Raw genomic sequence first — 27614 nt, forward strand, 5'->3', positions numbered from 1 at the left:
CGGCCGCCTCGGGTCTCTTTTCCTTCTGTGTCCCTTTTCCTTCATCCACCCACTGGCCTCCACCACTTGCTAATGTTACTGAATCTGTGGAAGCTCCGCGATGCCACCACACGAAGTAACGAGTAACGACCCTATCTAAATCCCAGTAACGAGTAACGCGTTCCTGATTTTGGCATAATAACTACCGTGCTCGTTACCACAATAATAACGTAGTTACTGTAACGCGTTACGTAATAACGCGTTAGTCCCAACACTGGATATGGAGTTTGCAAGTGTTTTGGAGTTTGTACATGCTTTGTCTCTAGGAGCCACCGTACTTAGGGACTAATAAAGCGCTATATAAATACAGGCCATTTTCTAAATAGAGCCGGAAATCCCATCACTACTCAGCAGCACAAATGTGTTCTCTCGGCTCAGCTGTGTCACACGAACGAATCACAGCAGAACAGAAAAAGGGGCGGAGCAAAGTGTGTGTGCAGGAGAGGAGTCGTCTGCAGCCCAAATGTGTTTTCTCAGGGCATCTGAGTCACGTGATCGCACAGTAACGAATCAAAGAAAATCAGGAAGAAGGGGGCGGAGCAAGGTGTGTGTGCAGGACAGGAGTCGAGCAGAGAGAGCTGCTTTTGCATGAAACGGGAGTAAAGTAGTGAACTTAGAGGAGAGAAACAAAGTAAAGTATCGATCATAAACCACTACCAACGTCCTGATCGATATCTGCATCGATCTGCCCACCCTTGTCTCCTGGATCGTAGCTGAGATCAGCGTGAACCACGTGGGTCTCTGCTCCCTGATCTGTTTCCTGTGTTTGGAAAGAGTTGCAGCTTCATCGCGGAGTTTCTCTCGGTTTGTGGGCTCATCTAAAGGTAAGCACCGAGCTAACTTTACTGTGAGTTCAGTTCATGTTGAGTTTAGCTCCTGAATGAGGTCTTCTGCTGCTCTCCTCGGTGTCTGTTCACAGTTTATTGTGAACACGTTGAGAGAAGAGTGAGAGAGTGTTTGGAGAAAAACACCAACTAATCATTAGCTCAGCATGCTGGGAGAAGTTGGAGCAGAAAAGTCTTTTCATTGTCCCTGCAGCTGTTTTTCTGCCTGCACCAAACCTCTACAGCCTCGTTTCTATTTGTATGGACTCAAATGTCGTCATAAATATTTTGTATTTGGGTTTGTTTTGTTTTTTTTGTTTTTTTTGTTTTTTTGTGTCCCGTTTGGATCTTTAGCCATCAGAATTGTTGTCTGAAGGCCAAGAAAGATGCCAAGCGGATTTATTTTACCAAGTGGATCATCATGGCCTTGCCATATTGGTCCATTTGATTGACCTTTATTATAATTATGAATTTATTTTATTTTCAGTTGCCACAAACGGGACAGACACGACTGGGGGACAGGACAGGGAGAGAGAATGAAAGAAAGAGAGGGAGAGAAAGAAAACCAAAGGGGAGAAGAGACGGTGAGAAGGGGGAGAAGAAAGAAAGAAAAACAAACAAAAAAAACAAAACACCTGGGTCACCTGTAACACCTGGGTCACCTGTATGGAGAAAAAAAACAGAAGAGAAAGCAAACAACAAAGAGCAACATAATAAAAAAAACAGCACCATCACAATAAACTAGCTAGCAGTAGATATCAGTAGATACTAAATAATAAACGATATTGTGCAGCACGCAAGATAGACAGTGCACAGTGTGCTTTGAGGCAGCAGCCAAGAAAGCTGTAGTCCGCGTCTGTGAATACCCGTGTGTACACTTGTGTGCATACCTGTGTGGATCAGCATGCTTGCATTCCAAAGGTTTCTCCATGTAACGATCTGCTAGGGAGTGTGGGGGGGCCACAGCCCCGTCCTCCAGGGTATGAAGCAGGCATGGAGGAGATCAAAACTCCAGACATCCAGAGGCCCCCAGAACACAAGAGACCAAGGAAGACCAACAGAGGGGCAGCCGCGCCACTGTCCCTGTAAGAGCTGAGGAGAGTCCCAGATGAGGGCTCACTCAGCAGCCGCGGAGCGAAAGCCAGGGGGAGTTGCAGTGACGCGCCCGTGAGCTCCGCCGGCAGCCAGCCGTGCCTGAGTGACTGAGCCCCAGGCCGAGAGGCCGGGGGCACCCCACCTCCGAAGTGGCCCGAGCGAGCCCCAGGCTCCAGGCCCCGATAAGCGGCCGCCAAGGAGTGAGCCGGTGTGTACCCGGACGCCCACCCCCAGACACAAAGAACCACCAACGCACCGACACCTGAGGGAGTCCGCCACTGGCAGGGGAAGTGGTGGGTGGAGATAGGCCTCCAAACCTTGGAGGGCCTGAGATGTCCCCAGAGAGGTGGCGTCTGATACCCAACCTGACATATAGACACAGACATACAGGCACACACAGACACAAACATCCATTCCCACCCTCATGCTCTCCTATGCACTTACTCCACACTCAACCAACATGGAGACAGACATAAAGAGACGATCTACACACGGTCACACTCCCCAAGCGTACTCTACGAACCGGGTCTAGGTACCCTTGCCCCTGGAGGGGGGAACTGCACCCAGACCCAGGTGGTGTTATCCTTTTCCCTGCGGTGGGGAGAGGCAGACCGCCCCGACTCCGCAGCAGCAGGGAGGCCCCAAACTCCAGACCGCAGCTGGACGGCCAACTCCTCCTAGCCCCCCCGCTCCAGCAGGCTGCAGAGAACGGGGGTGAGAGAAGACTCCAAACCTCCCTCCACCCGCTCATTGTAGTGTTGATGCATGTGTGTTCTAAGGTGCAATTAAAACCCAGGAGGGCATGGAGCTACCTGCCAGAGAGCAGCAGGTAAGCGCATAGTCCCTCCTGTTAGCCCTCAATGTCTACGTGTATTCAAAATTGAGAGGTGGGCAACGACGCCAGGGGTGAAGTGTACACCCTGATGGTAATTTGGACTCTGTGTATCGTGCCCACCCCCAAGATCCTATATGTATGTGTAATGAGAGTGTGAGTAATGTGAATGTCTAAGTTGTGGGATAAAATTGAGGCAGAGGCAGCCAGAAGGGGACAGAGGGGGGGGGGGGGGGGTAGCCTCCTCTGCACCCTGGTGACATACCCCTACTCCAAGGCCCTGCATGTGTGGGTGGTTGTGGTGGAGCGGGAAGAGGGAGGCAGCTGGAGATGGGGAGGGAAGGAAGGGAGGGGCAGGTGACCCCTCCCTGGGGCCAGCTCCCCCGCTGACCCCAGTAGGCACTCCCATACTCCGCGACCCGCCAGGAAAAGGGGGCCCAGGCCCATCCAGACCGGGGCCCAGCGCAGCAGCGCCCCCCGGCCCCACAGAGCCCAGGACAGTCCACCCAACCCCACCACAGAGAAAACTGCACCCACCCCACCATCCATTCATCTTCCAGACTACATGAGACAATAGACGCCCAGGCTGAGATCTTCCTCCACCTCTCCTGTATCTCCCCCTCCTGCAGAGAGTTCCTGAGGAGAGGAAAGCTCCTGCAAGATGTGACAATCTCCCCCACCAGTTGAAGAGCCCCCCAGGCGGCTCGACGCACCGGCGGCACCCTGCGCCAGGGATGGGCCCCCATGCACCCACCCGCCCACAACCCCTGCAACACACAAACCAGGACCCAAGGCCCCGAGGCCCGGCCAGGGCCCCAGCCCAGAGACGGAGCGCCCCCAGAACCTCACGCCCATCCCGGACCCACCCAGGGGCAGACAGGCTACCAGGTCAGTAACCCACGTCCGTCAGCACAGACCCTCCCCTAGCCCCGCTGCACGCAGCCGCGAGGAAACAGTCACCCGAGAGCCAAAAGAGCCCCCACCCGGACATGACCGCTACCCCGGGTTGAGCCCCCCAAGGAAGATGCCTCCGGGGAACCCCCCGACGCCCTAAGCCTGTCCCTACCCCCACACCAGTCACAACAGTGAAGGCGGGACCAAACTATGACCCCCCACCCCCACTAGGTGATGGAGCTGATCAAAGGAGCCCAGAGCAATTGATCTGATGTGGTGGTAGAGGCTGTATCAAGACTAATGTAATCTAATAGATAATTTCTATATTGGTTAGAATTAAGATTGTTTTTATTTTTCCAGTTCATGAGGACAGTTTTCTTGGCTATGCATAGGGCAGTGAAGATCATATGGGCTATATTCTTATCTGAAGTGACATTATCTAAGCTGCCCAACAAACACACTAAGGGGGAAGTTGGAATGTTACATTTCAGACACTTTGATAAGTCTTCACATATCTCGCGCCAAAACTTTTGCACTGGTGGACAGAACCAAAGAGCGTGGATGTAATTGTCTGGTGTATTGCCTTGACAGTGTGAGCAGTTGTTGAAAGATGTAAAGCCCATCTTGAACAGCCGATGACCTGTATAGTGCACTCTATGTAGTATTTTGTATTGTATTAATTGCAGACTGGGATTTTTAATTAATTTAAAGGTTTTTGAGCAAATCTGAGACCAGAAGTTTTGGTCTAAGCTGACTGATAAATCAGCTTCCCACTTTGCAATAGGAAGGGATATTGATTCATCTAATTTAGAAAGTGTTCTGTATATTTTAGATAATAATTTGGGGGATTTAAGAGTAAGAAAATGTGCCGCACTTAGTGGTGTTTGTAATTCAACTTGACTGAGGTTAAAAAAATTTTTTACTATGGATTTAATTTGTTGATATTCTAAAAATCTTGTCTTGTTGATCCCATATTGTGCAACTAGTCTGTCAAATGGAATAAATTCTGTTCCCTCTAATATATGTTCTAAGTATTTAATTCCTTTACAACGCCATTCTGGGAAATTAATCATATTATTGTTTTGTAATATGTCAGGGTTATTCCAGATAGGTGTACGTTTGCATGGGATTAATGAAGACTCCGTTATTTTTAGAAACTCCCACCATGCTGTCAGAGAGAAGCTGATGTTGATACTTTTAAAGCATTCATGTCTTTTGATGTTTGAGCTAATAAATGGTAGGTCTGAAATCTCTAGATCCTTGCATAGTGCCTGTTCAACATCTAGCCAGGGCTCATCTAAGAAGGTATGTTTTGACCATTCTGAGATGAACTGAAGCCTGTTGGCTAAGAAGTATTGGTGAAAATTAGGCAGATCTAATCCTCCTCTATCCTTGGTTCTTTGTAGCGTTTTTAAGCTAATACGCGGGGGTTTATCTTTCCAAAGGAATTTGGAAATATATGAATCCAGAGATCTGAACCAATCTTGTGATGGTTTGTTAGGGATCATCAAAAATAAGTAGTTTATTTTTGGCGAGATCATCATTTTTATCGCGGCGACCCTTCCCATGAGTGATATGGGTAAAGATTTCCATCTAGTCAGATCGCCTTCTACTTTCTTTAGAAGTGGGATGTGGTTTAATTTAGTTAAGTCTGAAAGCTTAGGAGAAACATTAATACCTAAATATTTAATATTTCCGGATTGCAGTGGGGCAGAGGAAGAATTATGGAAGGAGCAGTTAATGGGGAGAACTGTAGATTTTGGCCAGTTAATTGAATAATCTGAAACTCTTGAAAACCAGTTTATTAGAGTAATTACCTCAGAGAGGTTGGTTTGTGTGTTTTGCAGAAAAAGCAACACATCATCCGCATAGAGACAGGTTTTATGTTCTATGCTCTTACATTTTATGCCCTTAATTGTTGTAGCCTGTCTAAATGCTGCTGCTAGAGGTTCGATAAAAATTGCAAAAAGTGAAGGGGAGAGTGGGCATCCCTGTCTGGTGCCCCTCAGGAGACAGAAGCTGGAGGATGTCTGGTCATTTGTTCTGATACGAGCTGTTGGGGAATTGTATAATATTCTTATCCAGTTTATGAAAGAGTTTCCAAAACCAAATTTGTGTAAAGTTGCGAATAAAAATTTCCAGTTAACTCTATCAAATGCTTTTTCTGCATCTAGAGATAATATTATGGTTTCGATGTTTTTATCGTATGAGTAGTCTATTAAATTAAGTAATCTACGAGTGTTTGTTGAGGAGTGCCGACTTTTTATGAAACCAGTTTGGTCAGGATGAATTAAGAGGGGGGTTATTTTCTCTAATCTCTTTGAGAGAGCTTTGCAGATTATTTTAAGGTCTACATTTAACTCATTCACTGCCATTGACGTCTACAGCCGTCAATGGCAGTGCATGAGTCAATGGGTTTAACCCATTCACTGCCAATGGCTGGCAGTGAATGAGTTAAAAGAGAAATTGGACGATAACTTGAGGGAAATAAAGGGTCTTTGCCTGGTTTTAGCAGGAGACTAATGTTGGCAGAATTCATATTTGGTGGTAGTCTGCCATTTTCCTCGATTTCCTGCAACATGCCGTGGAATACTGGTGCCAGAATAGTCCAGAATTCTTTGTAGAATTCTGCAGGGAAGCCGTCTGGACCTGGAGCCTTATTATTGGGCATACTTATCAGGGCTTCCTGGAGTTCACTTGGCGTCAGTGGCGAATCTAGTTCCATTGCTTGACTGTCTAGTAATTTTGGAAGAGTTACGTTGTCAAGGAACAGATCAATTTCATTTTTAGATGGGTTTATTTGTGGTGAGTATAAAGTTTCATAGAAGTCCCTAAAAATGTTGTTTATTCTTCCAGGGTCATATATTGTATTCCCCGATAAATCTTTAGCAGCACATATAGTTGTTTTTTCTTTCTTTATTTTTAACTGGTTAGCTAGAAATCGACCTGATTTGTTACTGTGTTCAAAATTCTGCAAGCGAAGTCTTTGTATAAGGAATTGTGTTTTTTTATTAATAGCTTCATTTAATTCTAGTTTTGTCTTGCGTATTTTGTTCAATGTTTCCTGATCTTGGTTGCACGCGTAGGCTTCTTCTAGTGATTTGATGTTTTTTTCTAATTCCTGAATATTTTTGTTTTCTTCTTTCTTTTTGTGTGATGAGAAAGAAATTATTTTACCTCTCATTACAGCTTTCCCTGCTTCCCATAGAACAGCAGCAGATATTCCGGGAGTGTCATTAAAGTCTAAATATGAAGTCCATTCCTTTTTAAAATATTTAATAAAGTCTTCATCTTTAAGCAATGATGTATTAAATCTCCAGTTTTTTCTTGGCGTAGTGTTATTCTTGTACATTAGTGTTAATGATACAGGAGCATGATCGCTGACAGCTATAGGATGAATCTCAGTGTCTGAAATGTCACTCAGCAGTGAGCTGCTGACCAGAAAATAATCCAGACTAGAGTAAGAGTGATGAACATGCGAGAAAAAAGTATATTCCTTACTGTTGGGGTGAAGGGAGCGCCATGCATCACGAAGGCCAAAGTCGCTCATATACTGTTTGATTATATTTGTGGACTGCCAATTGCGCTGACTTCCTGTTGTGTTGAGCCTATCCATTTCTTCATTTAGTCCAAGGTTGAGGTCACCGCCAAGAATGAGTGTGCATTCGAGGTGTTCAGAGAGTGCACTAAAAAATCCGTGGAAGAATGAGGGTTCATCAACATTTGGACCATATATACTTACAATACATAGTTTTTTGTTCAATATTGATAGTTTAATAATTAGAAATCTACCCTCTGGATCTATAACTGTATCGAGTACTGTAAAATTAACATTTTTATATATTAAAATTGCTACTCCCCGTTGTCTAGAATTATAACAGGCTGCAAACACGTTAGGAAACTCAGGTGTTTTAAGTTCGTTTAAACCTGTGACAGGTCTGTGAGTTTCTTGTAATAAAACAACATCTGCCTGTAGTTTTTTAAGCTGGTTAAATATCTTTAACCTCTTTCCTCTGGTGCCAGCTCCATTTACATTCCATGTGACAAACCTCAGCATGCCCATAATTGTGTGTGTATTTCTAATGATGTACGCTGGGTGTTTCGTTTAAACGGGTGGAGAGAATATGGAAACATCCCTTGTTTGTAAATAGAAAGAGCGAGAGGAAGAAAAAAAGGTGTGGTGAGAGGCTCCATAAGTCTGACTATGTGTGTGAATATTCACTAATATGAACAAGCGTGGCTTGCTTATGTGTCCTGCAAGTCTGTGCGTGCTGTGAGGCTGTTGTGAATGTGCTGCCGTTGAGCGGATGTGTTTGCGTGATCGTGGTGTGAAAATATGGAGAAATAGAGGGTGTTGTTTGTAGGTGAGTGGGGAAGTAGGTGATCACAGCAGTGAAAGACAAGAGAAAGAAAGAAACCACATGAACTGTGAGCAACAACAACAAAAAAGAAACGAAACGGAAACATTCCAATTAAAGCAATGACGGAGGGTGACGGTGTTATATCTGCTATGACATCATATTGATATTACTAGGTTAAACCCATGTTAAAAGAGAAAGTGTGAATGAATAAGAAACGAGTGTAGCGGGTTCTTATCTGGAGTGCAGTCAATATAACCACGGTGTGATGCCGGGGTCGCGGTACAGCTGTCCGTCCACGTAGAGCCGGTCCACGGCGATGACAGCACGGGAGCCTTTCTGGATGAAGCTACGTCGAATTGGGAACAGGACCTTGCGTCGTTCCAGGATCTCTTTGGGGAACTGGTCGTTCACGCTGAAGTCCGTTCCTTTCAGCTCTCTGCCGCGACTCTTCACCTGTTCCTTCTGTTTGAATTGACTGAATTTGGCCACAATAGGCCGTGGTCTCCCGGTCCGCGACCTCACGCCCCCCAAGCGATGTACTCTATCGAAGTCGATGTTCTTTACGGTGTCCTCCGGCAGCTTCAGGTGGATTTTAATGAAGCTTTTCACCGTTGCCTCCGCGTCCTCTCCGGCAGATTCTGGAATACCAGAAAACACAAGATTATCTCTCATGCTACGGGCTTGTAGATCGATAACGGACTCTTTTATTTTTTTATTTTCAATGTTTAGCTGGGTCACGTTATCGGTGAGAGATTTGACCGACTCCCGTAGCGTGGTATTTTCAGCGGCAAGCGATTCCACCTGCTGCTGGCTGAATTCCAGGGATTCTCTCAGAGATTTAAATTCCCGGTGTAAAATCTCCACCAGGGACAGCTTCGCATCGAAACTGGACAATCGCTTGTCGATTGACTCCAGGATGTCTGCGTTGTCTTTGCCGGCAGGCGATGTTGTACCGGGGGAGTCTGCCGGGCGACATCTCTTCGATGACGGCGTCTCAATTTTGGCCAGGGAGGATGCACTCTGGGCCTTCTGCATTACTAAATCTTGAAAACAGCGGTCGATGTAATCTTGGAGAGCGTCTAAACTCTCCCCGTTGTCCTCCAGGGTGTTAGAGATGATAAAACAGATGTTGTTAGTTATATGACAATTGATTAGTATATTTGGTAATACTGAAGCTTGGAAAACCTTTGTTAAACTCTATGCTGCCATTTGCTTTTTTTCCGCCAATTCTCCGGCGTCTGACGTCACCTACAACATGGGTCGCTTACCTTACTCGTCACTTACCCTGCTCCGTCCTCCTTACCCTCTGCTCCGTCCTCCTTACCCCCCTATATTTTGTATTTGTAAATCAAATGCGTATTTGTGTATTGAGTTTTGCAACTTTGCAAATAAGCATTAAGACTATATGTATTTAAATCCTAACAGTATCTGTAACCAGATATTAACAGAAAAATTTGTAACACTTGGAAATATTTTTTATACACATAGACAAATTCTCATCTGTAGATGCACAAAAGTAAAATGTTCACATATTTTGGTTTACAAAGTTACAAATACGCATTTGATTAACAAGTACAAAATATTTATGACTGTTGGGTCTGTGTTCCCACAGGCCCCGCTAGTTTAGAGACTTATTCCTCATGAAGAGCGAAATCAAGACAGAACATCTTCAACCGGTCTTTAACTCGCTAACGAGGAAAGGCTTTGGTCAGAAGCAGGCAGTGGAGCTCACGCTCCACCTGTCTCTAGCCCAAATCCTTCAAAGAGCAGCTGTCCTCGTAGCCTTTTTATTGACAAACTGTTACAGTTCACACAATAAGACACATCACAAGCACCTCCCACTGTAAACACAACCCCCCCCCCCCCCCCCCCCCCCGGTTACAAACACAAGGTGCTGTGTGTGTGTGTGTGTGTGTGTGTGTGTGTGTCCATGTCCATGCTGTCCAGTCTCTTTTGCAGCTGCTAGAACACACCTGTTCAACATCTATTCAGTCAATCATGTTTATTTCGCATCCACAGACACATTGTACCTGTGTCCTTTATCAGGCTGTAGAGCGATAAGCTTTGATCTTTTTTTTATAGACTTTCCTGGATGATTTAAAGTCATTTTGAGTCAACACTCAACCTGCAGTGAGTAAATTTTAGGTAAAAAATTCCCTGAGTGTCAAATATTTATTGATGGAGAGAATTTGTTAATTTTTGGCGGGGAATATGCTTAAAATGCTTTCTCATTTAAAAACATTTTCATAAAATATTTTGTTCTGGACGTAGTTTTTTTAGTGGGACAAACATTTCATCACTCATCCAAGCGACTTCTTCAGCTGACTGCAGGTTTCCGACCTTATAAACAGAACATTTGCACAATAACTGAAACTAGCCCACTGAATGAACAATGGGCTGAGGTAAGTTCCTGGATCATTAATATGCAAATTCTCATGACCATTGGTCAAAGACCACTGATCAATGGCCATGACTACCATTGTTTCAGAGGGTGTCCGTCTCCCAAATCCACACTAGAAGCCAGTTCCACAGCAGAGGGGCCTGAAAGCTGAAGGCTCAGCTTTCTGTTGTGCTTCTAAATACTGTAGGAACTGCAAGTAAGCCTGCAGTGTGAGAGCAAAGTGCTCTAATGGGATAGTGTGATGCTATGAGATCTTTAAGCTATGATGGGGCCTGATCAGTCAAGACTCCGTCCTCTGTTCTTGTTTCACTGTGATGTTACAAAGATCTGTTTTGTGTCCCAGCTGATCAGCAGGAGGAGAAGAGTCTGACGGAGCACCAGACGAACATTTTCAACCATTCGGACTCAGCTCAGCCGCTACAGTGGACAAAAATGTCATCAACACAAAAGGTGAAGAACCTATCACTTTTATTGAAACTGTGCACTTCATCAGCGGATGCTTGTTTGTCAAGATTGAAAAGGATTCAAGAAGAAGTTTGTCATTTCGTATGGTATTACCCAGGCTGAAATGAAAGTGTTTCTCACCAGCATCTACAGTGCAATAATCAATACAACTAAAAAGAAAAATGGTTTGACAAACAGTAAAAAGGCAGTAATAAATCACAATAAAAAGGGGTAAATAACATAAAATCTTAATTCATAAACAAACTCCAGTCCAAATAGTCACACTCATACAGGTAGCATCAGCCCTTTCACAGAAGGGGATAATTAAATTAAGTAGTGTGTGTATCTGGGGAGTATATTGTATGCTGTGTGTGTGTGTGTGTGGATAGGAGGCATCAGAGTATAGCTGTGCTAATAGCTGAATGTATGGTTATTGGGTGCAGTCCTGCTTTTCTGAGTCTCCCAAGGGAGTGCAGACACTTTTGTGCTTTTTTTGATAACTGCTGTTGTATTAATGAAGAAGGACGGTTCATCAGCAAGGTGCACACCCAGGAACTTAACACTGCTGACCCTCTCCACAGCAGCACCCTCTATGGTGAAGTCTGTGTGGTGATCTCTGCCAGACTTCCTGAAATCGATCACCATCTCTTTTGTTTTGTCCACATTGTTGGTGAGATTACGGGATCTACACCACACTTCAAGCTGCTCCACATCTATTCTATAAGTGGTCGTTGTCAGTGATGAGACCAACCACAGTTGTTGTCTGCAAATTTCAACAATATGATTAGCACTGAGTCTGGCTTACAGTAATGTGTGAGCAGACTGAACAGCAACGGGCTCAGGACACCCCCCAGAGGAAAGTCTGTGCTCAACAAGATGGTCTTTGATGTGTGGCTGCCCACCTTGACTGTCTGTTGCCGCTTTTCAAGAAGCTGAAAACCCATTTGCAGGTTGCAAGGTCCACGCCTGATAGCATCAGCTTTTCCAACTGCTGCAGAATGATCGTGTTAAAAGCTGAGCTGAAGTCGATGAAAAGGACTCTGGCAGAGGGGTGTTCTTCCTCTCCAGGTGTGACAGCATAACATGGAGTGTGGTAGAGAGAGGTCATCTTCTGTAGATCGGTTGGTCCTGTATGCAAACTGAAGGGGATCCAGGTCTATTTGGAGACTGTTCATGATGTGCTTCAAGACCAGCCGCTCGAGGCATTTACTCACAATTGGTGTCCCTTGTCATTGGGGGAGGGGGCTTGTAGTACGTAATGTGTTGGAAGCCCTGCCACAGCATCGTTCCTCACACTGTGTTGAGAAGCGCTCCACAGTCTGATATTGTTGTCAAGGGAGCAGACATTGGCCGGCAACTGTGTCCGTACGTCTGGCTTGTATTGGTTAGCAGCTAGCCTCGCATTAGCTCCTCTATGCTTACCCTGCTTCTGTATCCTATCACACCGCTTTCTGTGTTTCCTCCTGGGTGTTGCTCAGAAAGAAAAGAAAGAAAAAGAAAAGAAAAACAAACAAAACACCTGGATCACCTGTATGGAGAAAAATAAATTGTGCAGCACGCAAGATAGACAGCGCACAATGTGCTTTGAGGCAGCAGGAAAGAAAGGTGTAGTCCGTGTCTGTGAACACCGGTGTGTACACCTGTGTGCATAGCTGTGTGGATCAGCATGCTTGTATTCCAAAGGTTTCTCCATGTAACGATCTGCTAGGAAGTGTGGGGAGCCATAGCGCCGTCCCCCAGGGTATGAAGCAGGTATGGAGGAGGTCCAGGCCCCAGATATCCAGAGGCCCCAGAGTACAAGGGCCCAAGGAGGACCACCAAAAGGGGGGGAACCGTGCCACCCTCCTGGGAAGAGCTGAGTAGAGCCCCAAACGAGAGGTCACCCAGCAGCTACGGAGCAGAGGCCAGAGGGGGTTGCAGTGGCGTGCCCGCGGGCTCTGTCGGCAGCCAGCTGCGGCAGAGAGGACCGAGCTTCAGGCCCAGAGGGCAGAGGCCTGAGGGCATCCCATCCCCCGGAAGGGGTCCAGCCGGGCCACAGGCGCCAGGCCCCGCCAATCGGCCAACAGCAGTGAGCCGGTACATACATGAGCGCCCAGCCCCAGACGACAAGGACCACCAACACACCAACGTCTGAGGGCATCAGCCACCGGCAGGGAGTGTGGTGAGGGGAGATAGGCCTCCATACTTAGGAGGGCCTGAGATGTACCCAGAGAGGTTGAGTCTAAGACCCAACCTGACATATAGACACAGACGAACAGGCGCACGCGGATACAAACGTGCATTCCCACCCCATGTGCACAACCAAATACTCGGCACTCACCCAACGTGTAGACAGACACAAATAGACACTGCACAGACAGTCGCACTCCCCAAACATACTCTATATCCCAGGTCCAGGTACCCCCGCCCCCAGAGGGGCAAGCCGCACCTAAACCCAGGAGATGTAACCCTTCTCTCTGGGGTGGAGGCAAGCGTACCACCTCCTTATCTGCAGTAGTAGGGAGGCCCCGCATCCCAGACCCCAATCTGACGGCCAGCACCTCCTCCCAGCGCCCCAGCCCTGACGTCTAACAGAACCGGGGTGAGTGAAGACCCAACACCTCCCTAAGCCCACTCATATGTAGTGTTGCTGTGTGCTGTTCTAAAGTGCATTTAAAACACAGGAGAGCATGGTACTTGCTTCCTCTCAGAGAGCAGCACGGCTCTTCCCGAAAACCCTTAGTGTCTATATGCATTTAAAATTGAGGGTAGGGCAACAGCACCAGAGGTGGGTTGGAATACACAGACCATCCTTTGGATGCTATAAAACGTGCCCACCCCCAAGGCCCTATATGTATGTGTTATGTGAGAGTGTGAGTAATGTGGATGTCTAGGTTGCAGAATAAAATTGAGGCACAGGCGGCCAGAAGGGGACAGAGGGGGAGTGCCTCCCCTGCACCTTGGTGACATACCTGCACTCCAAGCCCTGTGCGTGTGGGTGTGGTAGAGCGGGAATAGGGAGGCAGCTTAGGATGGGGAGGGAAGAAAGGGAGGGGCAAGCGGCCCCTCCCTGGGGCCAGCTCCCTCGCTGACCCCAGTAGGCACCCCCACACTCTGGAACCCACCAGGGCAAGGGGGCCCAGGCCCATCCGGACCGGGGCCCGCAGCAGCAGCACCGCCCAGCCCCACAGAGTCCGGAGCAGCCCACCCGACTCCATCCCAGAGAAAACTGCACCCACCCCATCATCCAGTCATCTCCCAAACTACACAAGACAATAGACACCCAGGTTGAGTTCATTCTCCACCTCTCTTATATCGCTCCCCCCACGTGCAGAGTGAGCTCCTGTAGAGAGGAGACCACCTGCAAAGATATAACAGCCTCCCCACCAGTTAGAGAGCCCCCTAGTTGGGCCGATGCACCAGAGGTCCCCTACACTGGGGCTGAGCCCCCCTGCACCCACCCGCCCACAGCTCTGGCGACACAACAGCCAGGACCCAAGCCCCCAAGGCCCAGCAAGCACCCCAGACCGGGGGACGGAGCACCCCCAAGCCTCCACGCCTGTCCCGGACCCAGGCTACCAGACCAGTAACCAACATCCGCCAGCACAGACCCTCCCCCATCTCTGCTGTACGCAGCCACAAGGGAAACACCATCTAAGAGCCCCCAGAGCCCCTAACCAGGTCATGGCCACATCCCCCGGGTTAGGCCCTCAAGGGAAAACGTCCCTAGGGACTCCCCAGACGCCCCAAGGCCATCCCTACCCCCGTATCCACCACAATAGCGAAGGCAGGACCAAACCATGACCCCCACCCCCACTAGGTGATGAAGTCGATCAAAGGAGCCCAAAGGGATTGATCAAATGTGAGGCTGTTTCAAGACGACTGTGATCTATTAGATGGTTTTTATATTGGTTAGAATTAAGATTATTTTTATTTTTCCAGTTAATGAGGACCATTTTCTTGGCTATGCATAGGGCCGTAAAAACAACGTGGGCTGTGTTTATTTCTGCAGTGACCTCATCCAAGTTGCCCAGCAAGCATACTAATGGAGAGGCTGGAATGTTACATTTCAGACACTTTGATAAGTCTTCACATAACTCACGCCAAAACTTCTGAACTAGTGGACAGAACCAAAGAGCGTGGATGTAATTGTCCGGTGTATTTGCTGTGCAGTGTGAGCAGTTGTTGGAAGGCTTATAGCCCATCTTGAACATCCTATGACCAGTATAGCACACTCTGTGTAATATTTTGTGTTGTATTAATTGGAAACTGGGATTTCTGATCCATTGAAAGGTTTTTAAGCATATCTGAGACCAAAGGTTTGGGTCTAAGCTGATCGATAAATCTGCTTCCCATTTTGCAGTAGGAAGGGATATTGATTCATCTACTTTAGAAAGTGTTTGTAAGTAAAGTTTTGTAATATGTCCGGATTGTTCCAGATAGGTGTACGTTTGCATGGGATTAATGAAGACTCTGTCATTTTTAGAAACTCCCACCATGCTGTCAGAGAAGAGCTGATGCTGACGCTTTTAAAGCATTCATGTCGTTTGATGTTTGAGCTGATAAATGGTAGGTCTGAAATTTCTAGGTTATTACATAGGGCCTGTTCTACATCTATCCAAGGTTCATCTAAGAGGGTGTGTTTAAACCATCTAGAGGTGAACTGAAGCCTGTTGGCTAAAAAATAGTGATTAAAGTTAGGCAGATCTAATCCTCCTTTATCCTTGGTCTTTTGCAGTGTTTTTAAGCTGATACGTGGGGGTTTATCTTTCCAAAGGAATTTAGAAATATACGAGTCTAGAGATCTGAACCAATCTTGTGATGGCTTATTTGGGATCATTGAAAATAAATAGTTTATTTTTGGCAAGACCATCATTGTTATAGCGGCGACCCTTCCCATGAGTGATATGGGTAAAGATTTCCATCTAGCCAGATCAACTTCTACTGTCTTTAACCCTTTAAAGCCGGTCGGAGTGAACACGCTCCATTTTGCGTAACTATTTATAAATCCCGGTAGCTCTGCAACCAAGTAAGCTAGCGCAATAATTTTTTTTGCATATGAAACCGGAGGAATTGTACTTACATCTTATGCCATCAGCTTGTCCTAGGTCACAGTTTCCTTCCACATATAGCTTTGCAAAAACTGCATAAAAAGCGCTTGCAGCACCAAAAACAAAATATTTCAGAAACACGCTTTGCCGATCCGATGAGCTGTTCATAACACTTCCTACATCCATCAGCGTGAACTATCCCATGTCCGCCATGACCTGCCCGAAACCGGAAGTGACGTCATTTTGCGGAAATGTAGTTTTTTGCCATCAGGGCCTCATGAGCCTATACTGGTGTTTTTAAAAGTTATATTTGACTTTATGACTTTCTGTGTCATTTCTGGGATGCTTAGGACTCATATTGCACTGCTGGAAATAGTTTATTTTGATGCATATGCTGTTTTCTTTGCAAATTTGCATTATAATATTTATTTTCGTTTTTCCTACAGTATATGAAAATTGGTGTATTTCAAAAATAAAACTAAGAAGACACTCAAAATTAATTTCCTGTGGTGAGAAACTAGTTTGTGCAACTTTTTTGCATTTACAGTTTTGAGGGATATGCCTCTTAAATTTCTCTAACTAGAAATATATGTTAAAAAAACGATTTTCAATTTTTTTTGTAGTTTATTGTACTTTTTTGCAATTTATGTAATTACTATGCACTTAATGCATACATATTATTAAAATTTGGGCTATAATGGTTGTATTGATGTATAGCAACTTGAAATACTCCCAAAAATGGCACTACAGCATGTAAAACTATAATATAAGCTCTGGCGCACTTGGTTCTATGGTAGGTCTTCAAGGGTTAAAAGTGGGATGTGGTTTAATTTAGTTAATTCTGAAAGTTTAGTAGAGACATTAATACCTAAATATTTTATATTTCCAGATTGCAGTGGGGAAGGAGAAGAATTATGGAAGGAGCAATTAATCGGAAGGACTGTTGATTTTGACCAGTTAATTGAATAATCGGTTCAAGGTTCTTTATTTGTCACATGCATAGTTATACAAGTATAACACACAGTGAAATGTAGCCTGACACGCTCCTCGACATGTGCAAAAAAATTGGGGGGGGGTGTAGAGGAAAAACATTATATATATATATGTAGTATATACATTGGGTGAATGTGCAGTAGTAGCAGCAAGCAGGTGAATTCTGTACATTAATATGAATAGACATCTGACTATTTTACAGGATAGACAATATAAACATATTTAAAATTAAAGGAATTGAAATGTACATTGTGCCTTGGTTTAGAGTGTCTGGAAGAGAGTCCTGTCTCAGTCAATTATAGATGATGTGAGTGGGCGGGTGTGTGTGTTTAGGGCACGGATGGCTTGGGGATAGAAGCTCCTCTTGAGTCTCTCTGTCCTTGCCCGGAAGATGCGGAACCTTCTATCAGATTGCAGAAGTTGGAACAGTTTGTTGCCAGGATGGGACGGGTCCTTCAGTATCTGCGCTGCTCTAGTCCGGCATCTCCTGGTGTAGGTGTCCTGAAGCAGGGGGAGAGCAATCCTGCAGCAGCGTTCTGCTGTACGGATCACTCTCTGGAGAGCTTTTTGGTCCTTCACACAGCTGTTCCCAAACCACGATGTCATGTTCTGTGTGAGGATGCTCTCCACAGCGCCTGTATAGAAAATCCTGAGGATCTTTGGAGAGACCCTGAACTTCCTCAGTTGTCGTAGGTGATACAGGCGCTGCCTAGCCTTTTTGGTCTGGACCTGAATGTGGGCAGCCCATGTCAGGTCTGAGGAGATGTGGACACCAAGATACTTGAAGGACTGCACCCTCTCCACTGGAGCTCCATTGATGATAATGGGCTTGTAGTCTCTGTGCTGACCCCTTCTGAAGTCCACCACCAGCTCCTTCGTCTTGCTGACGTTCAGCTGGAGGTGGTTGTCCTGGCACCACGATGCAAGATTCTTCACTTCATCCATGTAGGCCGTCTCATCGTTGTTGGAGATGGCACCCAACACCACTGTGTCGTCAGCAAACTTCACAATGGTGTTGGAGCCATGGGTGGCCACACAGTCTGAAGTGTAGAGGGAGTAGAGCAGTGGTGAGAGGACACATCCCTGAGGTGCTCCTGTGTTGATGGTGATGCTGTTGGAGAAGCACCTGCCCACCCTCACCACCTGAGTTCTGCCAGTGAGGAAGTCCAACACCCATGCACACAGACGGCTGTTAAGTCCCAGATCCCTCAGCTTTGTGAACAGTCTGCAGGGCACTATTGTGTTAAACGCTGAACTGTAATCAACAAACAGCATTCGCACATAGTTACCCTGTTTCTTGTCCACATGGCTGAGAGTGGTGTGTAGGACGTGGGCGATGACGGAGACACTTGAGAAAGAATTTATCAATGCAATTACCCCAGAGAGATTGGTTTGTGAGTTTTGGAGAAAAAGTAACACATCATCTGCATAAAGGCTGATTTTATGTTCTACATTCTTACATTTTATGCCCTTAATTGTTGTAGCCTTTCTAATTCCTGCTGCTAGTGGCTCAATAAAAATTGCAAACAGTGAAGGGGAGAGTGGGCATCCCTGTCTGGTGCCCCTCAGGAGACAGAAGCTGGAGGATGTTTGTTTGGTCATTTGTTCTGACACAAGCTGTTGGGGAATTATATAATATTTTTAACCAGTTTTATAGCTTGAGGGAAATACAGGGTCTTTGCCTGGTTTTAGTAAGAGACTGATATTTGCAGAGTTCATATTTGGTGGTAGTCTACCATTTTCTTTGATTTCCTGCAACATCCTGTGAAAAACTGGTGCCAGAATCGCCCAGAATTCTTTGTAAAAATCTATTGGAAAGCCGTCTGGACCTGGAGCCTTATTATTGCGCATACTTATCAGAGCTTCCTGGAGTTCACCTGGCATCAGTGACGAATCCAGTGCCATTGCTTGGGTGTCTAATAATTTTGAAAGAGTTATGTTGTCGAGAAATTGATCGATTTCATTTTTAGATGGGTTTATTTGTGGTGTATATAAAGTTTCATAGAAATCCCTAAAAAATATGTTTATTTTTTTAAGATCATATATTGTATTCTCAGATAAATCTTTAACGGCACATATAGTTGTTTTTTCTTTATTGATTTTTAACTGGTTAGCAAGAAATTGTCCGGATTTGTTATCGTGTTCATAATTTTGCAGGCAAAGTCTTTGTACTAAGATTTTCGTCTTTTTATTAATAATTTCTTTTAATTCTAGTTTTGTTTTGCGTATTTTGTTTAATATTTCTTGATCTTGGTGTGACACATAGGCTTTTTCTAAGAATTTGATGTTTTTTGATGTTTTTTTTTCTAGTTCCTGAATATTTTTGTTTTCTTCTTTCTTATGTGATGAGAAAGAAATTATTTTACCTCTCATTATGGCTTTCCCTGCTTCCCAGAGGACAGATGCTGATGTTCCAGGAATGTCATTAAAGCCTAAATATAGAGTCCATTTTTTTAAAAAGTATTTGATAAACTCTTCGTCTTAAAGATACAGGAGCATGATCGCTGACAGCTATAGGATGAATCTCAGTGTCTGAAATGTTACTCAGCAATGAGCTTGTGAAGAGAAAATTATTTAGAAGATAAAGAAACTCACAACTCAGATATCTATTTTTTACATGCGCATGGGCAGTCAACGATCCGATCTGCTTTGCACTGATGTGCACAACAGATGAGACACAGAAAAAGCGCCCAGGGCATCCTGAACGTCCTTTATTTATACTTAAAGCAAGTCTCCACAGCAGTAGGAGTGTCATGTTTGGAACTCCTTAAAAGGAGAAAGAGAGGGGGAGTGCCAGTCTGTCCGTTTAAAACCGGATGTCACCACATTCCTTTTACACATATGGCTTCAATTTCTCTCTCCCTGTGTTGGCTCCAATTCACAACCTCTTCTTCCTTTAAATGAAGCTACAACTTAAGCATAATCACAAAATTAAAAATCTTTCATCAGAGCTACTGAACAGAAAATAATCCAGGCGAGGTTTTTTTTTTTTTTTTTGTACTCGTTTTTATTCATTTTCAAATTAAACCGTAAGTCTTTTTTGTAGATGGAATCTTATTTAATGCAACCACAAACCCAAACTCAAAGGGGTCTGGTGATGCCAACCTGTATGGATTGTTGCTAAAACAGTATGCAGTCAGAAGGAAAACAAACGTCTTCTTTCAGCCAGTCAGAGCTGTGCTCGCTGTCCAAGCCTTTTTGTTTCAATCACAAAAACTGGGCCAATCCTGGGACAAAAATCAAACACTGCAAAAGCCAAAAAAGAAAAGGTTAAAAACTGTATTTGGTGACTAATCATGTTTGATTCACCCCCCAGGTTTGGGAGCGGTTCTGTGGGCCGTAATGTGAATATTTAAGAAATTGGACAATGTTTCTGTTCAGGCATGATGCAAGGTAGTGCTCCTCCAGTCTGCTTTGTAGGCCATTTTGGAAGCAGCAGTCAGGTGAACAGCAGATGTAATTCCATTTTTCAATCTCCAGGCCATCTTTGAAGAAAAGCATGAATGGTGTGATGCCGAAAAGCATGAATGATGTGATGCCGACTCCATGGTTAAGTCGGTGGCGCCGCACCGACTTAACCTTTTTAACCTTAAAAAAGATGGCGCCGGTGCATGTGGCTTGCTGTCTATCACTGCCAGTGTTGGTTGTTTGTTTTGATTTTATTGACTATTGTAATAAATGCCAACTCTCTCTTGGTGTATGATCGCCTAACCGTACTGGATCTCCGACCTTCTGCCAAAGGCTGGGCAAAGTGGAACCAAGCTGGACATAAAACTTTGCCCCCGCTAATATCGGAGATCCCGGCTCACCTGTGCCGTGTTCCAGATCCACCACTCCGGCAAAAGTGCTGACGCCGGGGTCGAAGGGCTGGCTTCCTGGTGAAGCTGAAAGCTTCTTTAAGGTATTCTCTTAAGCCCTTATCCAGAAAACAAGGAGCGGTGCCAAACTTCTGTTTCTCTCGGCGATCGTTGGAACCTGTCTGTACCTGGCTGGTACCTGTCATCTGCCTGGATGGGATGTTCCAGTCCCGCCGGCGTGGTGTGAATCTGCGGAACCTGCGGCCTCTGTGTCGGGCTTCTAGGACGGCTAGTGACGGGGATCCGCCGCTTACCGCCAGGATTGGCCTGGTAAATGCTAGGTCCCTAGCGAACAAAACGTTTATCCTGAAGGATTTCTACACATCCCGAGGACTGGATTTTCTCTGTGTGTGCAAGACGTGGCTGAGCGCTGGGGAGTGCAGCCTCTTCTCAGATCTTCTACCTGGCGATTGCTGTTATTCTAATTCCCCACGTATGTTGGGCCGAGGAGGAGAAATAGCTACGATCTTTAAAAGTCATTTTAAATGTAAGAAGCTATCAACCCCGTCATTCACCAGCTTTGAACTGTCTGTTTGAGTTGGGCTGCTCTCACACAGTGTTGTGTGCGGTGGTTTATCGGCCTCCAAAATACAATAAGGACTTTGTGTTGACTTTGCTGACTTCTTGGCTGAATTCCTGCCAAAATATGATCGTGTTGGTATTGTTGGGGATTTTAATATTCACGACTGTTGTCCTGATATGCCCATGGCGAAGGGCTTTTTAAACCTTATTGATTCGTTTAATCTGGTGCAATGTGTGACAGGTCCCACACGTGAACGTGGACACACACTTGATCTTGTTTTATATCATGGCTTTTCTGTTTTTAACATAGATTTGTGATGCTGTGTTTTATGACCACAGTCCTGTGATGTTTGAAGTTCCTCTTGCCTGTGCCTCAGTTAAACCTCACGCTGCTGTTCAGCACTGTCGTGTTTTAACTCCTCCACTGCTGAACACTTTTCATCAAGTCTCTCCTTGTGCTCGTGACCTCTCAGTCTCTGTTTCCTCCTCTGCTGTCTTTGACAGGTTTGAGCATGTGACTCTTTCCGTTTTAAAGGAGACTGTTGGTCGTTTTAAGTCTGTAGGGTCTCCAAATGATGCCGTCCCTCCTCAACTTTTAAAAGAGGTGTTACCTACAGTTGGTCCTTTGGTTCTTGAGCTGGTAAACCATAGTCTGACTGTCGTCAGGTGTCGTCCCTAAAGATTTTAAACATGCAGTAGTCAAACCCCTGATTAAAAAACCTGCTCTGGATCCTACGGTTCTTGCAAATTACAGGCCTATCTCCAAACTACCTTTTCTTTCCAAAATTCTTGAAAAGGTAGTTTACAGCCAAATAATGGCCTTCCTGGAAAAGCAAAATGTGTTAGAGGTTTTCCAATCTGGTTTTAAAGCCTTTCATAGCACTGAATCAGCCCTTTTAAAAGTTTTTAATGACATATTTTTAGCGACTGATGCTGGGGACTGTGTTGTTCTTGTGCTTTTAGATTTGATAGCTGTGTTTGATACCGTGGATTATGCCATTTTATTCTCTCGTTTGGAGCACTGGGTGGGCATTAGGGGCACAGCACTGGAGTGGTTCAGGTCCTACTTGGCGGGGCGAACTTTTTTGTGTCAGCCTCGGTGACTATGTGTCGTCCTCCGCTCCCCTCTTGTGTGGTGTCCCACAGGGCTCAGTTCTAGGCCCCCTCCTCTTCTCTTTATATCTGCTTCCTCTTGGTTCTGTACTGAGAAAGCACGGCATTCCTTTCCACTTTTATGCTGATGACTGTCAGATCTATGTCCCTCTAAAGAAAAAAGGCAGATACCTCACACAGCCATTACTTCAGTGTCTCGATGACATTAGGGCTTGGATGTCTGTTAACTTTTTAAAATTCAATGATAAAAAGACCGAGGTGATGGTTTTTGGCAGCCCCACTGAGACCCCCAATGTGTATGTAAATTCCCTGGCACAGTATGTTAAGCCAACTGTCACAAACCTGGGGGTCAAAGTGGACTGTGAACTGAAGCTTGACAGTCAAATTAAGGCAGTGGTAAAATCTAGCTTCTTTCACCTCAGGCAGCTGGCAAAAATAAAGCCAATTCTTTCACGGCAGCACTTTGAGACAGTGATCCACACCTTTGTTAGCACTCGGCTGGATTACTGTAATGCACTTTATATTGGGGTGAGCGCATCATATATTAGTCATCTACAGAGGGTGCAAAATGCCGCAACTCGTCTTTTAACTGGCACTCGAAAGTTTGAGCACATTTCCCCTGTTGTAGCTTCACGTCACTGGCTGCCCATTTCTTTTAGGATTCATTTTAAAATTCTTTTATTTACTTTTAAAGCTCTCCATGGCCTAGCTCCATCTTATCTCTCTGAGCTGCTACAGCCTTATACACCCACCCGCTCTCTCAGGTCAGCTGATCAGCTGCTCCTGAAGATACCCAGGACTGGGCGTAAACTTAGAGGAGATCGTGCTTTTGCTGTAGCAGCTCCAAACTGTGGAACGAGCTTCCTTTAGAGATTAGACAGGCCACTTCTTTATCTGTTTTTAAGTCACTCTTGAAAACCCACCTCTTTACCCTGACCTTTGACACCACGTGAGATGTTGGTTTTTATTTTTATTTTAGTTGTTTTTAGGTGATTCGATGCTGTTTTATCTTGTTTTTGTTTTAATATAGGGCTGTTTTAATTTTATGTTTTATTTATTTATTTCGCTGCTTTCTGTTATTCTATTGTTTTAACTTATTTTCTGTACAGCACTTTGTTCCTGTGCTGGGTATTTTAAAGTGCTTTATAAATAAAATTGGATTGGATTGGATGGGGCCAGGTAAGCGACCAGAGACAGCTCCATAAGGAGTGGGTTAGCTAAGCCAGTTTTGTCGGTGCTGTCCAACGTCATGTACTGTTCATAGCTGGGTACAGTGATGCAGGTAGACAGAGGTTTGCCACATGATGCACTTAGCTCTCAGACAAAGTTTGGGAACATAGGAAGGCAGTTTTTTGATATTGCGGGGTCCAGTTGGAGGAAAAAGCCTGTGAACCGCGACAGCTTCTGAGCTGGCAGAGGAGAGGGCTAGTCCACCTGCAGCTTCTTAGCTGCACAGTGAATCAGGGGCTGACTGCCGAAGCAGTGGCGGCACATTGGGGCTGTGCACACGTCATCACAGATAATCTGCCTTAAAGGCGTGAATAAAGGTTTCCTCAGCCAGGACACGTGAGGGCATGATATCCCATAGCACGTGTGTTGTACCGAGTGTATTGACTGAAAAGGAACTACTTCAACCTTTGGTTTAAAACTAGTGTTAATAGAGGAAATTTGAAGGTTGAGTTTGTTCCACGACTGCATTTCACTCACTGCCTCTGTTTGTATCTCTGTCACTGCAGGACCAACATGGAGCAAGAAGTCAGCGCTCTCAGGAGGCCGACAAACCTCACAGAAGAAAGGAAGAGAAAACATACAGTTGTGACTTGTGTGGAAAGTCTTTTCACTGTTCGGGAAACTTAGAAAGACACCAACTCATACACAGTGGAGTTAAAACGCACAGCTGTGAGTTGTGTGGAAAGTCTTTTAACCGTCCTGGAAACTTAAAAACTCACCAACTCGTCCACAGTGGAGTTAAAGCCTACAGCTGTGAGTTGTGTGGAAAGTCTTTTAACTGTCCTGGAAACTTAAAAAAACATCAACTCGTCCACAGTGGAGTTAAAGCGTACAGCTGTGAGTTGTGTGGAAAGTCTTTTAACCGTCCTGGAAACTTAAAAACTCACCAACTCGTCCACCGTGGAGTTAAACCATACAGCTGTGAGTTGTGTGGAAAGTCTTTTAACCGTCCTGGAAACTTAAAAACTCACCAACTCGTCCACAGTGGAGTTAAAGCGTACAGCTGTGACTTGTGTGGAAAGTCTTTTACCCACCCTGCAAGCTTAAAAACACACCAAGTCGTCCACAGTGGAGTTAAAGCGTACAGCTGTCACATTTGTGGAAAAACTTTCCGCTGGCTAGTCAGCCGAAACAATCACCTACGCATTCACACCAAAAATAATGTTTACTGCTGTGATCAGTGTGGTAAAGCTTTTGTGATATACAAAAACTTACAACAGCACATGTTTACCCACACTGAGGAGAGACCTTATAAATGTGACCTGTGTGAGAAGACTTTTAAATCTCCACATTACCTCAAATCACACCAAAAGATTCACAGCAGAAAGAAACTCTAAAAGTGCAGTTACTGTGAGGTATGTATTTTTCTTTTAACAGTTTTACAATTTTATATGAATGAAGTTTAATTTCAAAGCTTAAAAGTTTTAAAAGCTCCTCCCCTTTCTCTCTATCTAACATTCACACTCCAATGGATGCATCGGAGAGCAGGTTGGAGTCAGTATCTTGTGGGATGCAGAGTAGAGCATCCAGGGGTTTAATCACCAGTCTTCCCATTAAGTAGATTACCTACAAATGAAGACTTAATGTTGCCCAGTAAGCTGAGTGTTATAATGTAAACAGTAAGATATAATTGGACACTGGCACAGATACTCCTTATTTCAGGCGCCATTAAAAATAAAAATGTTGAGAGAATTCCCTGACTTCCACTGTCTTTGTGTCTTTGTTTAGAAGCAGAGCGACACAGATGGATCCAGTTCTCAACCCTGTCGTCACTGTGGTAGTGGAAAGAGTTTCTCTGTGACTTTTGTGGAAAAAACTTTCAATCATCAAGAGAACCTAAACAACATCAACTCAGACACACTGGAGACAAAACGAACTACTGCAAAGAATGTGGGAGAGGCTTCCCTAAACCAAGTGAATTAAACCAAAATTAACTCTGTCACATGGGGTCAAAAACCATCTCTCATTCACCACTGCGGATCATCTTAAAGTGCATGGAAGAGTCCACACAGGAGAGAAACCATACAAATGCAGAAACTGGGAGAAAAGTGTCTCGCTGTCAGGAAGTCGTAACAAACATGAACGTACATACATGGAGGGGAAACTACAGCTGTGACCAGTGTGACAAATCAAAACATTTCACACCCATTGATTTTGAAAACCTTCAATATGAACTAAAGCCATCAACAGGATGTGAAACGACCACTGATGTGACTTTATATCCAAGAAAAAGATAAAAACTCAAGCTGATCTGGGTCTGGGTTGTACTTTGGTGTATTACCACCTTAAACAGTTTGATCTTTTTGTGGTTTCATTGACTCAGTTATGTCAGATTTCCTCTCTGTCCTGGTCTGGATGCTCATCTGTAAAGAAGTAAAACTCGGATGGTTCAGTGGTCTCTAGCAGCTGATTAGTGAGCCAGCACTTCTGTGTATCATGCAGTTGTGCTTCTTTTCCTCTTGTGTCGACTCAGCTCAGTTACTTGGTTAGAGGGTTCCACATATACAAGAATCCTTCCTGGAATCGGTTTTTTGGTATGAGGTGTTCTTGGGAAGACGTCACACCACCACCACTGTGTCAGGCTGTTCCTGTGATCTTCTTTTAATGCCACGTGTAACGGGAATCTCTCGAAAAATTACAGCTCCAACTACAGCTGTTGTTAGATGTGAGATGAGCCTTTCTGTTGTTGAATCTCTCCCCCCATTGAATCTCTTATTGCTGAATCATGACCTCTGACCTTATCTAAGCTAAGTAAGGCCTGCAGGTCTTTAGATGATGATCTGGGTTCTTCAGTGACCTCCTGGATTAGTCATCGATGCACTCTTGCAGTATTTCTAGTCAGCCACTTGCTCCTGGGAGGCTTGAGTACTCTTCCATTTTTCCTGTAGTGTGGATAATGGCTCGTAGTTCGCTTGAGTCCCAAAGCCTTAGAAATGACTCTGTAACCTTTTCATACTGATGTCAGTGACTTTGTTTCTCTGTGTGAGGTCTTTCAGCCAGCTTCCATACATGGTCAGGTTGTTTTTCATACCTTTTTACCCTTAACAAATGAAACCATTTACAGACTATTTTCCACTGACCCAGGTAACCTTTGTCATATTTCTTTCCTTTTTGATCATCTGAAACATTCAAATGTTGAGTCCTTCAGGTGTAACCTTGACTGTTTTCCCAGTTGCAGCTTAAGCTAGGCTTAATCCTTCCTCTTTATACTACTGCTTAGCCACAACCAGCTGTGACAATGTTTATGGCTGGTTTGGTTAAAGTGCCAGTTTAGTAAATAGGAGAGGGCTCTCAATCCCACCAGTGCATAAAAACGTGAGTTCTCTGTCATTGCTCACTTTCTGTAAGAATGTCATGGCCCTGGGTCTTTTGACCCAGCGTTTTGTGTTTTCTATTATTGTGATGTATTTTGGTTCTGGTTTTCTCTTTCTTTGGGTTTTGGTTCTGTTCTTCCCCAGTTTAGTATTTAGGCTTTTCTGCCTGTGTATTCCTGTGTCAAGTCCGGATTTCTTAGTCTGTGTCTTTGCATGTGTGAGTTCCTGTTTTATTTTGTAGGTCTGTGTCTCTCGTCAGTGTTTCTAGTTTCACTTCCCTTGTCCCGTTATGTCCAATTACTCCCAGCCGTGCCTCCGTCTGTTTCAGGTCTGTTTTTGTTTAGCTTTTCCCAGTTTAGGTTACTCGCTGTTCTGTTTTTTGCCACCCTCGCCTTTGTTTGTTATCTCACTGTCAATAAAGCTTCCTCACCTCAGTTGTGCTGCATCCTGGGTCCTTTAATAACTTACACCTGGCTCGCGTCGCGAACCCTGACAAAGAAAGCATGTTATCCTCAGGCAGAGCTGCAGATGATCAAGAATCCATAACTACTGGATGGTGGACGTTTCTCTAAGCAGACAGTCAGTTCTTGGGATGCCAGCTGGATGTAGTTTCACAACCTTTAACTTAATCTCTGTGTGTTTTTGACATCTTATGCTCTGGTTTA

At 44.8% G+C, this 27614-nt stretch overlaps 1 protein-coding gene and 1 long non-coding RNA gene across 5 annotated transcripts in view; one reads left to right on the forward strand and one right to left on the reverse strand.

Annotated features, from left to right (window-relative positions):
• Positions 1-27614, reverse strand: part of LOC309714138 (uncharacterized protein) — a 272480-nt gene that overhangs the window by 14640 nt on the left and 230226 nt on the right. The window lies entirely within an intron of this gene.
• On the forward strand, positions 570-27383 carry LOC309714167. 2 transcript variants are annotated; one of them, XR_014278836.1, is made up of 5 exons: positions 570-863; positions 1351-1447; positions 10790-10896; positions 24142-24990; positions 25364-27383. It is a non-coding gene; the product is annotated as an uncharacterized lncRNA (long non-coding RNA). The 2 variants fall into 2 exon arrangements; XR_014278837.1 differs by lacking the exon at positions 1351-1447.

This window comes from Aulonocara stuartgranti, assembly GCF_965226115.1.
Source record: "Aulonocara stuartgranti genome assembly, chromosome: 9".
In the NCBI taxonomy this organism is placed as follows: domain Eukaryota; kingdom Metazoa; phylum Chordata; class Actinopteri; order Cichliformes; family Cichlidae; genus Aulonocara; species Aulonocara stuartgranti.